Source organism: Dermochelys coriacea, chromosome 10 (assembly GCF_009764565.3).
Source record: "Dermochelys coriacea isolate rDerCor1 chromosome 10, rDerCor1.pri.v4, whole genome shotgun sequence".
NCBI classification, from domain to species: Eukaryota; Metazoa; Chordata; order Testudines; family Dermochelyidae; genus Dermochelys; species Dermochelys coriacea.
The window spans coordinates 78,482,824-78,494,916 of NC_050077.1; the positions used below are offsets into that span (position 1 = coordinate 78,482,824).

Here is a 12,093-nt window from a genome sequence, read left to right on the forward strand (position 1 = left end):
AGCCATTCCAACATGACATGCTTCTGAGCCTAAGTTTCTAGTTTCAAGATGGGCTAACAATCGAGCTCCTCCAAAACTAAATGTGGAATCTTCAGAAAGTGCTCAGTGTTAGCCTAACTCTGTCCCCGCTGACATTGGGCATAAGACTCCCATTGAAGTCAAAGGGAACTGTGTTAGGCTAATGCTGAGTGCCCTTGAAAGTACCATCTAAGTCCTTATAAAGGACTATATAACTGTAAAGTATGAATACCAGTCAGATGCAGATGCAACAACAACATTTGGGACCTCCTAGATACTGACTTTGTTTAAACCACTACCTTCCCTCCCCCCCAAAAGTTTTGCAAAATTTAGGAAAATAAGTTTCTTTTAATTACAAGAATGTATTTTCAAGTTTGTGCAGATGACAGAACAGTTTGAAGCTAATTTTGTGTAGATGAAAAGTTTCCCTGCACATTTTTCAGTCCCTACTTCTGTCCACTGGTGCCTATGTTAATCTATAGTTTCAGAGGTGCAGAATGAACAGATGACCATTTTTTTGCATCAACTTATGAAAAGTCTGTACCCCACAGAAGAAAAGACTCTAGGACAGATGGGTAGAGTAGTGGTGTTTTCCACCCAGGAGCTAGCAGATTGAATAGGTAGGCTCTGATGAAGGAAGAGATTTTTCTTCCATGCAGCAACCCAATGTGCAGGGGAAGAAACAGGAAAGGTCACCTCAAACTCATCTGCCCCCTACCAGCTGGAGGCTTATGGAAAAGCAGCCCCAAAGAATGGGGCATGAATAGCAGCACTGCAGAATCCTAACAGATGGACTTCTCTTCTTACCATGGTATTACCCCTCACACCCACATTTTGTATCAGTCTCTGGAGAATGGGAATGCAGATTTTTTTAAGCCCTACTCAAAGCTCTGATATTAAGTGTTCCATGATCCCACAAGCTCAGCATCTAGTTCAGAAACACAGCAAAAGAAACCAAAAGGAAGAGAGAGGACAATTGAAATGGAGGGTTAAAAAGGTAACAGCCACCACTTGGGTTGACAGCAGGGTTTGAACCTAGGACCCCGCAGAGCTAAAACCACGATACTCTACCACTTCAGCTAAAGAATTAAAGGAGGGGATTTTCAAACAGGACAAAGACACTTAAAATGGCTTTCAACAGAACTAGCACTCCTAAGTCACTTAAGACATTTATGGATCTCCTACTTCTGATGTGGATCAGCTCCCAGAAGACGACAGATCCATACTCCCCCAAAGAGGTTAGGAAAGAAGTGGGATTTAAATAGGAATGGGTATTTGTGGACAAGAAATGGCAGGCTGTTCCAAGCATAAAGAGGATGTCTCATGAGACATGGAGCTGGGAGAGGAAATGGGATCAGCAATATAGGCAGGACCTATGGAATATCAGGTTTCAGAGTAGCAGCCGTGTTAGTCTGTATTCGCAAAAAGAAAAGGAGTACTTGTGGCACCTTAGAGACTAACAAATTTATTTGAGCATAAGCTTTCGTGAGCTACAATGCATCCGATGAAGTAAGCTGTAGCTCACGAAAGCTTATGCTCTAATAAATTTGTTAGTCTCTAAGGTGCCACAAGTACTCCTTTTCTTCTATGGAATATCAGCCACTCTTCTAGGCAGGAGCCCTCATTTGTGTTGAGCTGTGTAAAGACATAGCATCCGTCTTAAACCTTCACCAGCAACCTCTAGCAAAGCCTGCCTAGCGCTTACGTACATGGGCAGCTGGCCTCTTTAGCTTAGGAGGACTCTTCTTTACATCTCTGAGTCACAATCAAGCAAAGACTTTCTAGAGACATTTTAAGTTATGCAGCTATTAAACGTTTTACATCCTTGCTCTTAAAAACTTATGAAATTTAGATCACTGGATATTTGTTTAACTGCTACTCACAAAGAGGAAAGAGTATTCTGTGTAGGAAGACATGGAATGCAGTTTTAATTAGTAACTGGACAGTTGTTCCTTTTACAGGAGTTACTTTCTAGTTACGTTTGGCAGCTTTGTTCAGACCATAATCTGCATTCAGAATCAGCCGTGAAAACATTCTTGAGGTGTGAAAGAGAATAGTGTTCCTTAAATGTATCAGTGCTATTTATACCAGGTGCTTCCAACCACAATTTAGATTAAAAATAGAGTAGAATGTGTTTGGAGAATTTAAACGATCTGAAATCTACAGCATTAGCCACTAAGGTTATGTCTACAATACCCACCGGATCGGCGGGCAGCAATTGATCCAGTGAGGATCAATTTATCGGATCTAGTTTAGACGCGATAAATCAGCCCCCGAGCACTCTCCCATCGACTCCTGTACTCCACCACCGCGAGAGGTGGAGGCAGAGTCGATGGGGGAGAGGCAGCAGTTGACTCACCAAAGTGAAGAAGCTGCAGTGAGTAGGTCTAAGTATGTTGCCTAACTTAGATCGATCCCTCCACCTACTGTAAGCCAGGGCTTCGAGACCTCATTTAAAAATATTCAGGTAAATTAAACAAAAAGTTCCATTTAAAAATAAAATGGTATTTGATGTCTGCTCATCACAAAAATTTTAATTTTAAAAAGCCACAATCATTTAAAAAGGATACAGTTATTTAAATCTGGATTTATTAGTCAAGTGTCCAGTGCATTTTAGGAAATTAACATCCAGCTGAAGTCAATGGAAAGAATCCCAATGACTTCAGTCAGAGCTGAATCAGATCTTTAGGGTATGTCTACACAGCAAAGAAAAATCTGCGGCTGGTCCATGCCAGCTGACACAGGCTCACAGGGCTCAGGCTGCAGGGTTGTTTCATTGTTGTGTTGGTTTCCAGGCTTGGACTGGAGCTTGGGCTCTGGGAGCCTCTCACCTCGCAGGGCCCTAGAGCAGAGGCTCCAGCCTGAGCCCAGAAGTCTACATAGCAATGAAATAACCCCGCAGTCCAAGCCCCATGAGCCCAAGTCGACCAGCCGTGACTCTTTCTTTGCCATGTAGACATACCCATAGTCATCAATGCATAAGCTACAGTTTATGAAACCATTCGATTGAAGTGGGGAAAATCAGCTAGTTTTAAGCAAACACCCACATCTTAAGTTTTCAGGAACTAGTGAGAGTTTCTTTGTTAATTCTTTGGTAACCACATTTAGATTGATCCTCTACTCCTTTTTAAGTAAAATGAAAGCAGACTATACATAGCTTTTTGTATGCTAATATCTGGTGGTTTATGAGTGAAATATCCCAGCATAAATTTAAATTTAAAAACCAAGTGAAGAAGCCTTTTGACGAACATTAGTCAAAAAGTGCAGTGTGACAAATTTAAATGTAGAATTGTGGAACAAAAGCTGTTGGGAATCACAATTATCAAAAGCATCTGTTATCTGTTCCCAATGCTGCTTTTAGACTGAACCAAGCCACTTCCCAGACAGATTCATTTAATAAAGTGGCAAGATGCGGTCCTTATAACTCCTTCAGTTTATTGTCTTTTTCCTTTAAGGAAGCCAATAATTTTCCAACTCACTCCCTGCACCCTGAAAAGTCAGCAATCTCTAATTGATGAACTATGGACAGTGCAGGATGTTCTCTGTACCTTATAGCTCCTAGCTAATGATCTTCCACAGTCCAGATGTTTTAGAAGAGTACTCAGCTATGTAAAGCAATGCTGTGTCTGTTATTTCTCATGTTTGGAGGTGCTCTCAGCCCTCCCAGTTCAAGTTCTTTCATATCAACACTTATGTGAGTACTGGTAGGGAATAGCTCCTCGTCTATTGAGATGGAACAGCTGCATGCATCAGTAAAACTCTCAGATAGGGTTTTTAAGTGTTCAAACTGCAGAATATCCCTTGGCCCAAAGCCAGCTGCCCTAGATAATATTTTTGGTGCAACTACAGTTGGATTATACCATAATCATTTCCTAAATTTATGTGATTTCTAAGATAAGGCGCAAGTCATCTTAACTCAGGGTTGTGGCTTTCAGCACACATTTGAACTTTGGTACAGGTGACTTATAGAAGCTCATTTAAGGCCTTTTGAACACCAGAGTCAGTTATCAGAGGCCAAAACATCTGGAGAACATCAACACCTGCTACTTCTTACTGTCGAAATTAGTGGCAGATGACATTTGATATGCATAACTTATTTTCTCATGCCTCCACTTATTCAGAAAGTACAGGAACAGAAAAATTTAAGTTCAGGATACAATGTATATTACATCTAATAGAATCAAACCTGAATTTATTTGATCAGCCATATCTGACATTTGAAAGATTTGTCTATCAAAAGACAAAAATAATAATTATAACCACGGAATTTTGTTCAAAGTTACTTCACACATCTTAACTTTAAGTCATTGAAGAGCCAACTTGTAACGTCAAAAGTGTAAAACCAAGTTTAACAAGGTCAGAGCTACTATTCCAATTCAGTCTAGAATCCTTAGGTTTATTTCTATTGCTTGATCTTCAGTTATAGGCAGTGTCCTAACTCATAAGACTTCACAGTCACGGGGCTTTATTCTCTTTCCCCTCCTGTGGCCTGAACGGTATTTACTCACATGAGCAGTCCCATTTGCTTCACTTGTACTGTTCACGTAAGTGAGAACTATTTATTAAAAGGTTTGCAGAACTAGGCCTGAAGATTGGTGGTAAAAAAAACAAAAAAATTGATATTTTCAGAGAAGGCCCATACTCTGCCCCAACCCTCCAGTTCCCCAGTCAGACTCCTTTGGTTAAGGAAATGTGGTCCCAATGCTTCTACAGCCAGGTAGCCGAAGTTGGTGTTACCAGGATTATCAATCATCTGTACTGCAGTAGTCCCTAAAGGCCTCAGCCAGGTATACACTAGACACTGTACAAAGATAGAACAGGAAAACTTAGTGTTTACTGAACATCAGTATTCAAAAAACCACATAACAGAACTGCTCTGTTAGAGCCCAACCCTCTCTCATAGGTAGAACCTTTACATATGTGAACAGGAATACTGCATGAATCAAGATTTGAAGGATTAGGTCCCTACGATTGTTGGGTATTTTTGGGAGAAGTGTTGAAGATGTGCATGACATTGAGAAATACTAGTTCACACAGCATGCAAGACGCACACAATTCTGACAATCCAGAAGCATGAAACACCAATGTCATAATTTAAACAAAAGAGTTGAGCAATCTTCCTTTAGAATGAAGACATTTAATATAGTGCATTAAGGCTAGCTATCATAACATCATTACTTTGAGTCAGATGAAACTTTTCTTTGCACGCATATACAGCCAATTGTGTGAAAGTCACATGATTAGTACAGCTGGTCGGGTTCTACAAGGGTTCTCCACAGATAGCTGTTAAAAATCAAATCAATGTAAACCAAGTGCATATAATCATCTGAAGACACAAACTAAGGCGTATACAAAAACATGTTAGGGCTACAAAGCCAACAACTACTATAACCAGGAATTAAATACTTCCTAAAAAGAAGCCATTAATACAGTTATGGTGGTGTTAATAATAATGTATGCACTTAGCAGTAGGGACTTGGCATATCCAAGATCTGGAATTTTTCCTCACCTTCAGTTTCCAAAAAATTCTTGCTTCATTGTCTCCAGTTAACACTCATAAAAAAAGCACAATAATCTAGAATATTTATTACACAGTTGTCCCAAATCAAAGAGGATTAAAGAAAAAAGAATTCCATTTTTGCCTGATTCTGCTGGGAACTTCACTTGCAAGAGACCAAGGAAGCCATTTAGAGTTTGAGAAACACTTGCATTGTATAATTATGCCAAAGAAAACAATTTGTCAATGCCTCAGCAAGATAATGAAGCTGGGAAAATGCTTTCTTGAATACACCATGGAGCCTTGAATTAAGACTACTTCTGAGCAACTCTGTTTCTAAATGATGGGCTAGTTCTCTCCACTGAGTGCCTTACTTCTAAGTAAGAAATCAGCTCAACTCAGCTATGAATGTCATGCTGAAAAGCAGCATTGGTAGCAGATGTGGCTCTGGTACTAAGTATCTGTGGTGCCACTGGTGTAAGGGTTTTTAAAATTTAAAGATATTTATATGCTGATCCACTTCAGCACTGAATAATTTTACACTAGCATAGATAGGGTTATTTACATCAACAAAGTGTAAACTATTGATCTTGACCACCACATACAATTCTGTCTCCTCTCTTACCAGAGAAGATCTCTAGGAGTTTATATCTTGATAGGAAATTTCTTTTTAAAGCTACCAGCCATGCTGTCCTGCAGAAAGCTGGCAGAGAGCCTGAATGGTCTGCTGTACTCCTTAAAGTCTCCCCTTCCAAAGCTAAGAAAAGCTAATCTAGGGCCCTCATTTCCAGAAGGGTTGGAGTTCAGCCTCCAATTCTGCACCTACAAGTATATGCAGGTGCAATTTATAGCATCTGGGTAAATGTACAAGTGTGCCTATGAAAGTGATCCTACAATCAATTTTAGGTGGGAAAGCCAGTGCCTAGGTCTCCTCTTTACCTCAGAAACATAACAGGTGGTTGCTCCCAAAATATATTATTTGTTCTGTAGAGTATATTGCAGATTTTGGGTCACTGTAATAAATATTAATGTCCTCCCAGAAGTCTTATACCCTCACTATGGCATGTGACCAGACCATAAAAAGGACATTTATTGTTTGCATTGATATTTTCTTCCACATTCCAATTATTTTGATTAACACACATATCTGGTTTCACTTATCATAATCTGAATTGGAAGCAAGTGACATTTTCCCAAATATAAAAAGTGTATACTCCACCACCCACCACAGTATCTAACTAGTTGCCCTAAAAGGGCCCAATAAGAGGAATACCAACCAGTAGACTAGATCCCGAGGTCTGCAGATAAAGAGCCTGTATTTTACTCTTGCAATGGACAGCCCTGGGCTCAGGCACAGAATACACACTACACTCTTGGACCCCAAATCCTTTTGGCTGCCTTTTGTTGCAGCTTTTCTAAGCAGTATTTAGCTTTCTCAGCAATCTATTTCCTATAAGATATAACAACAGCATGACAATGTGTTCAAAATGCAGTCTCTTGAATAAGTGCCTTACCTTAGAATCTTCCACGCAACGTTTGAAAGAGGCAAGTTTGGGCATGAGGTACTGCACAACATTATCCATAAGCAGAATGGAATCTCTCTTTCATGGTCTTTTAACGACCACATCTCTGTTTTTTGTTCCTCAATTACACACAGTTAAGTGTGGAGAAAAGTAACATTCAGCTTGGTTCTCAAAGTTTGATGCCTCCTACACATTAATTGTGTTAAAAGTTAACTACTCTTCAAATTTCCCAGACAACAGAATTGACGTGCAAAATAAATTAGCAAAATTGACTATTGCTGCTATTCCATTTATAAGACATCTTTGTCCAGACCTTCTACTAACAGCAGACTTTGGAATCCTCTGGTACTTAGTCTACTGGCGGGTTTTCTGCCTTCTGTGGTCCCTTCAGGATAACTTCCTGCCACTCAACCATTAACATTTATTGGCATCCTTTTTCTTGGCCTCATGCCTTTGTTAGTCAGTCCCTATACTTATACTCTTTCTGAATTTCCAACCTCGTCCCTGATTTACATGTTCACAGCAAGGGTGATCGAATCTGTTTCCGATGTTGTATTTTAGTGACCTTCTAAGACACAGTTTCTGCTAATCTGTTTGTCAGATGGAATAACAGTTTAAATCAAATGCCTACTACACTCTGCCTCTTATGCTAGCAGAGCACTATTTAGAACTTCTGAAAATTCAATAGGCCCACTTCTCCTATTAGCAACTCACTGAAATGACTGACAAAGCTTTTCAGGAAGTGCACTGCTCAAGTTCTTCCTAACCATAAAGTGGATTAACAGCAGCAAGGGACAGCGTACATTTTGTTCTTTGGTCCCCAGTAAATATTTGCAACCACTTTTTTCAACTGAAGCCTTAGAGCTAAAATAGTTTGGAGATTTTCAGCTCCCTGCATCTTTGGCTCCTTCACAACTATTGAAATCATATTAGCCAGTCTCTGCAACTCTTAAGATGGTAATAGCAGAATTCCTTGCCAAGGGCTTCCCCACTTTCCTTGCTGCAACCATCAATTCATCTTATTGTGATGCTGTGTCAATTTAATAATCTTAATTGTCTAGCAGAGTGTACCATGGCAGTCATAAGCCATCTAAGGTTTCTTTTAGCCAAAGGAAAGTGTATTCTTATCTCTGGGACTACTTTTTTTCTTTTTAAATGCACAGTAGGGTGAAAAATGCTTTTAGGCTCCTCACAATGATAACAGCTCTCAGATCTTGTCCATTTGGTGACTACTGAATCTCTCAAAAAAGCTACCAATTTTGGGGGGACTACCCAGTTCCTCTTCCAGGCTGCGCATTATCTTACTCGCTGAAGGCTTTTTTCTTCTCTCCACCTTTACCCAATGTCTGTCAGTGTGCATCTCTCCCACACATTTAACCTATGGATCAAGTTCTGCAAGCCTGACCCACATAAGTAGCAGGACCACTGAAGTCAATGGGATTACCTGCATGGCTACTGCCCAGTGTAATGGATGCAGATTCAGGTCCTATATTAGTAACTACAAACGTGTAAATGCTGCATATGCCAACATCTCTCATGACCGCCTCCCTCTCTAAAATTCCCCAACCCAACTAGGTTTGAGCTAGCAGAGCTACTACGCTGAAGAACCCAGTTAGCCAATTCCTTGTGTTAAATATCCCCTTCCACTTTAAGACATTTTATGGCATTATAATCAGATGCTCCCATTTCTGCTAACACTGAAAAGCACTTATTTGCTTAGTTTCACTAGCCTATTGATCAAACAGGCCAGATATTTTTAACATACAAAATACAGGAATTTGTTTAAGATACATCTGCATAAAAGATTAAAAACTATAATATCCAAGTTAGGTTGCTAGGTCTTAACTACTTCAGATCTCTTGCAGAAGCAGACCTTGGGGCATGACGTTCCAAGATCTGCCTTTAGCTTACGGTTGAAGCACCAAGCACATTTTGTCTAGGACACATCAGCAGAGTAGAGACACTCTCTAGAGCCACAGGGACTACTCTTGCCAAAGGGATGACTGCTCTAATAGACAGAGATTGGTGAAGAAATCTGTTACTATGTTCCAACTATTGTCTGCATTACAGTAGCATATAGGAGTCCCCTTTATGGATCAGGCTACATTGTTATGCCTAGCAAAAAGAGGATCCCTGCCCCGAAGAACGTAATCTAATCAGAGAACACTGCAAATTAAAATATGTTTAAGAGATCTCCTTCCCTGTGTTAGTATCAAAATTGAAGAACATTAAACAATCTGTTTTACCATTTATGCTTTCTATTTACTATGTCCATGTTCTCAACCTGGAGATCACTTTCTTCATGGCTAGATGGGAATAGAGGTGGTCCCAAAAACTTTTTTCTATTGTAATATGGGGTCTTTGTATGGAAAAGATTCAGAACACTGCACCTACACAATGCTACAAATTTGGTTTAAACATGCCTGTGGCGATTTTTTTTTTTTTAAAAAAAACAGAAGTTCAATAAAAGCATTTCCACCAATATTAAAATGTTGGAAGCTACAGTATGCTAGGCCTCATTTAAACAGTAAATTGGGGTTACAGTTACCGGATAATGTCCCTTAAAACAAGACACAAAGGACTGGTTTAGTGGGAGCATTCATCAAGTTTCAACACAAGGAAATTACAGTACTGTCAGACTGATCCTGGCAATTTTGAATTGAACACAGAGGTTTAAGTTCATTGATATACACACGAACGTTCAGATCTCTCCACAGCATTGTTCTTCATGTTACTCACTTCCCCCTCCTATTTTCAAACGAGCTATGGTTTAAGAAGAGCTTCCGATCTCAAACTAGTTTTTGCTAAAAACTTCCGTGCCAGAGATCTTAACAACAGAGTTCAGTCCAATTATGCTCAATTCTGCTGAGCATATCCTAATGAAGAATAAGGGATGCCAGTGAAAAGTGCAATTGAATAGACCTGCATATTGACATATTTGTGGAGGTCTAATCAGTTATCAGACTGATCATTCTCAGAGTAGGTGGTTTAATTCTGATGCAAGAGCATTTCCTTCTTTTAAACTGTCAACTTATTGCAACTAGTCAAACAAACCAGAACCAAGAAAAACCTTAAGGTGAAAGCTCTATAACAAACAAACTTACATTTCCAAAGTAGCCCTCAATTTTGTTCAGGGGTTCTCTCAAACAAGAGTTAGTTAACTCCTAAATCTTAAAGGGTCAGAACCTGTGAGGAAAAGGTCTCATTGTCTGAATTTGCCTGCTACTGTTGCAAGTAGCAACAAAAATGGCTACAACTGAAAAATTTCTATTTTTTCAGTTTCCTCTGATCCATTTGACACTACTTTAGGAACAAGTGAAACTGCCTAGAAATACACAGCGCCTTTGTCAATTTCTCCTGCTGTTTGTGTGGGTCTGCCAGACAGCAGCAGGGGAGAGAAAAGCTATTTTAATAATAGGAAAATGTGATTGTAAGAACCACAGAAGATTAGCATGGAGGTGTAGTACCTGAAGCAACTTTTAACTGGCATTTTGAGGCTTAATAGGTATCAAGGCAGAGCAATGTGTAAGTCAGACACTGGTGTCTGTACAGAGCAGATCTCTTCCTACTTAGTGAAAAACCCAGCAGCAGCTCAGAATGCATATTTCAAAATTTCCTCCAGGTTGATCTATATGGAGGCTCTTTTTATAAACCCCATTGATGTTGATAATATGGACAGTCACCCACAGGCATGCAATGCCATTACAAAAAACACCTTCAAATACACAGCAAGTCAAGATTGCTGAAGAGACTCTAGATACTTATAGATCCCATCTGTCAGAATACAAAGCAGCTGGTTAGCAGCAAGACCCCCTGAATCTGTGCAGTAGGTTAGAGATGTTGAGAGGGGAATACCCTTGATAATCTGTACCTTATTCCCTGATAACCAGAAACTTCTATGCCTAAACTCTGTACCATTTTCTTTTTACTTCAACATTATCTTAATAAAATTATAAAGCAAGATCTCCCCCTTCCCCTGCAAGGCTTGTGACTTTATCCATTTAACAGATGGGAAGCTGCACATACAAAAGAACCCAGATAAGGGAGAGGAATATAAAGCACATTCCCCCTCACAGACACTCTCCTCTCTGCACATCCCCTATAGGGACTTTATCCACTTAACAGATGTAGGCTAACATGCAAAGAAAAGGGGGCATAAAGCAAATCCCCATCCATATTTCCCTTCCTCTGTACCCACCCTACTCCAGTGACTATCTTCTTCACTGATGAGGAGCTAGATATGCCAAAGAAGTCATGGTGAAGGGAAGGACTGCCCTATGCCTACAGCAGCATAAGAATAGGGACAGCCAGAACAAGGACAGCATGCCCCAAGCATGTGGGGGAGGATATGAGAACACAGAACAGAAGGGCCCCGGGAGGCAGAAGGAAAGACCCCACACACTGCTGGGGGAGGGAAAGACAAAGAGAGGGTGCACAAGGGAGGACCCTACCCCATGCACTACTGGAAGGGAAGAACAGAAAAGGGGTTCTCAGGGGATCCTGCCCCAGGCATTGCAAGAGAGGAAGGACAGAGAAGAGCTGTACAAGAGTTAGACCCTGCCCCATGCACTACCTCAGGGAAAGGACAGACAAGGGGTGCGCAAGGGGGAGACTCAGTGATGGAGGGGGAGGACAGAGAAGGGATGCCGGGGAGGGAGACCCTGTGATGGAGGACACAATGCAGGGGTGCACAAACAAGGACCCTACCCCATGCACTGGTGGAGTGGGAGGACAGAGAAGGGGTGCCTGGGGGGAAGACCCTGTGATGGAGGACACAGTGCGGGGGTGCACAAGCAAGGACCCTACCCCATGCACTGGTGGAGGGGAAGAACAGAGAAGGGGTGCCTGGGGGGAAGACCCTGTGATGGAGGACCCTACCCAGGGCACTAGTGGAGGAGGAGGACAGAGAAGGGGTGCCCGGGGGGAAAACCCTGTGATGGAGGACACAGTGCGGGAGTGCACAAGCGAGGACCCCTACCCCATGCATGGTGGAGGGGGAGGACAGAGAAGGGGTGCCCGGGGGGAAGACCCTGTGATGGAGGACACAGTGCGGGG

The 12,093-nt window shown here is 41.1% G+C and overlaps 1 protein-coding gene across 2 annotated transcripts in view; it reads right to left on the reverse strand.

The window, feature by feature from the left end:
- The window catches only part of CHSY1 (chondroitin sulfate synthase 1), a 117,399-nt gene that overhangs the window by 92,765 nt on the left and 12,541 nt on the right, over positions 1–12,093 (reverse strand). The gene's annotated exons all lie outside the window — the stretch shown is intronic.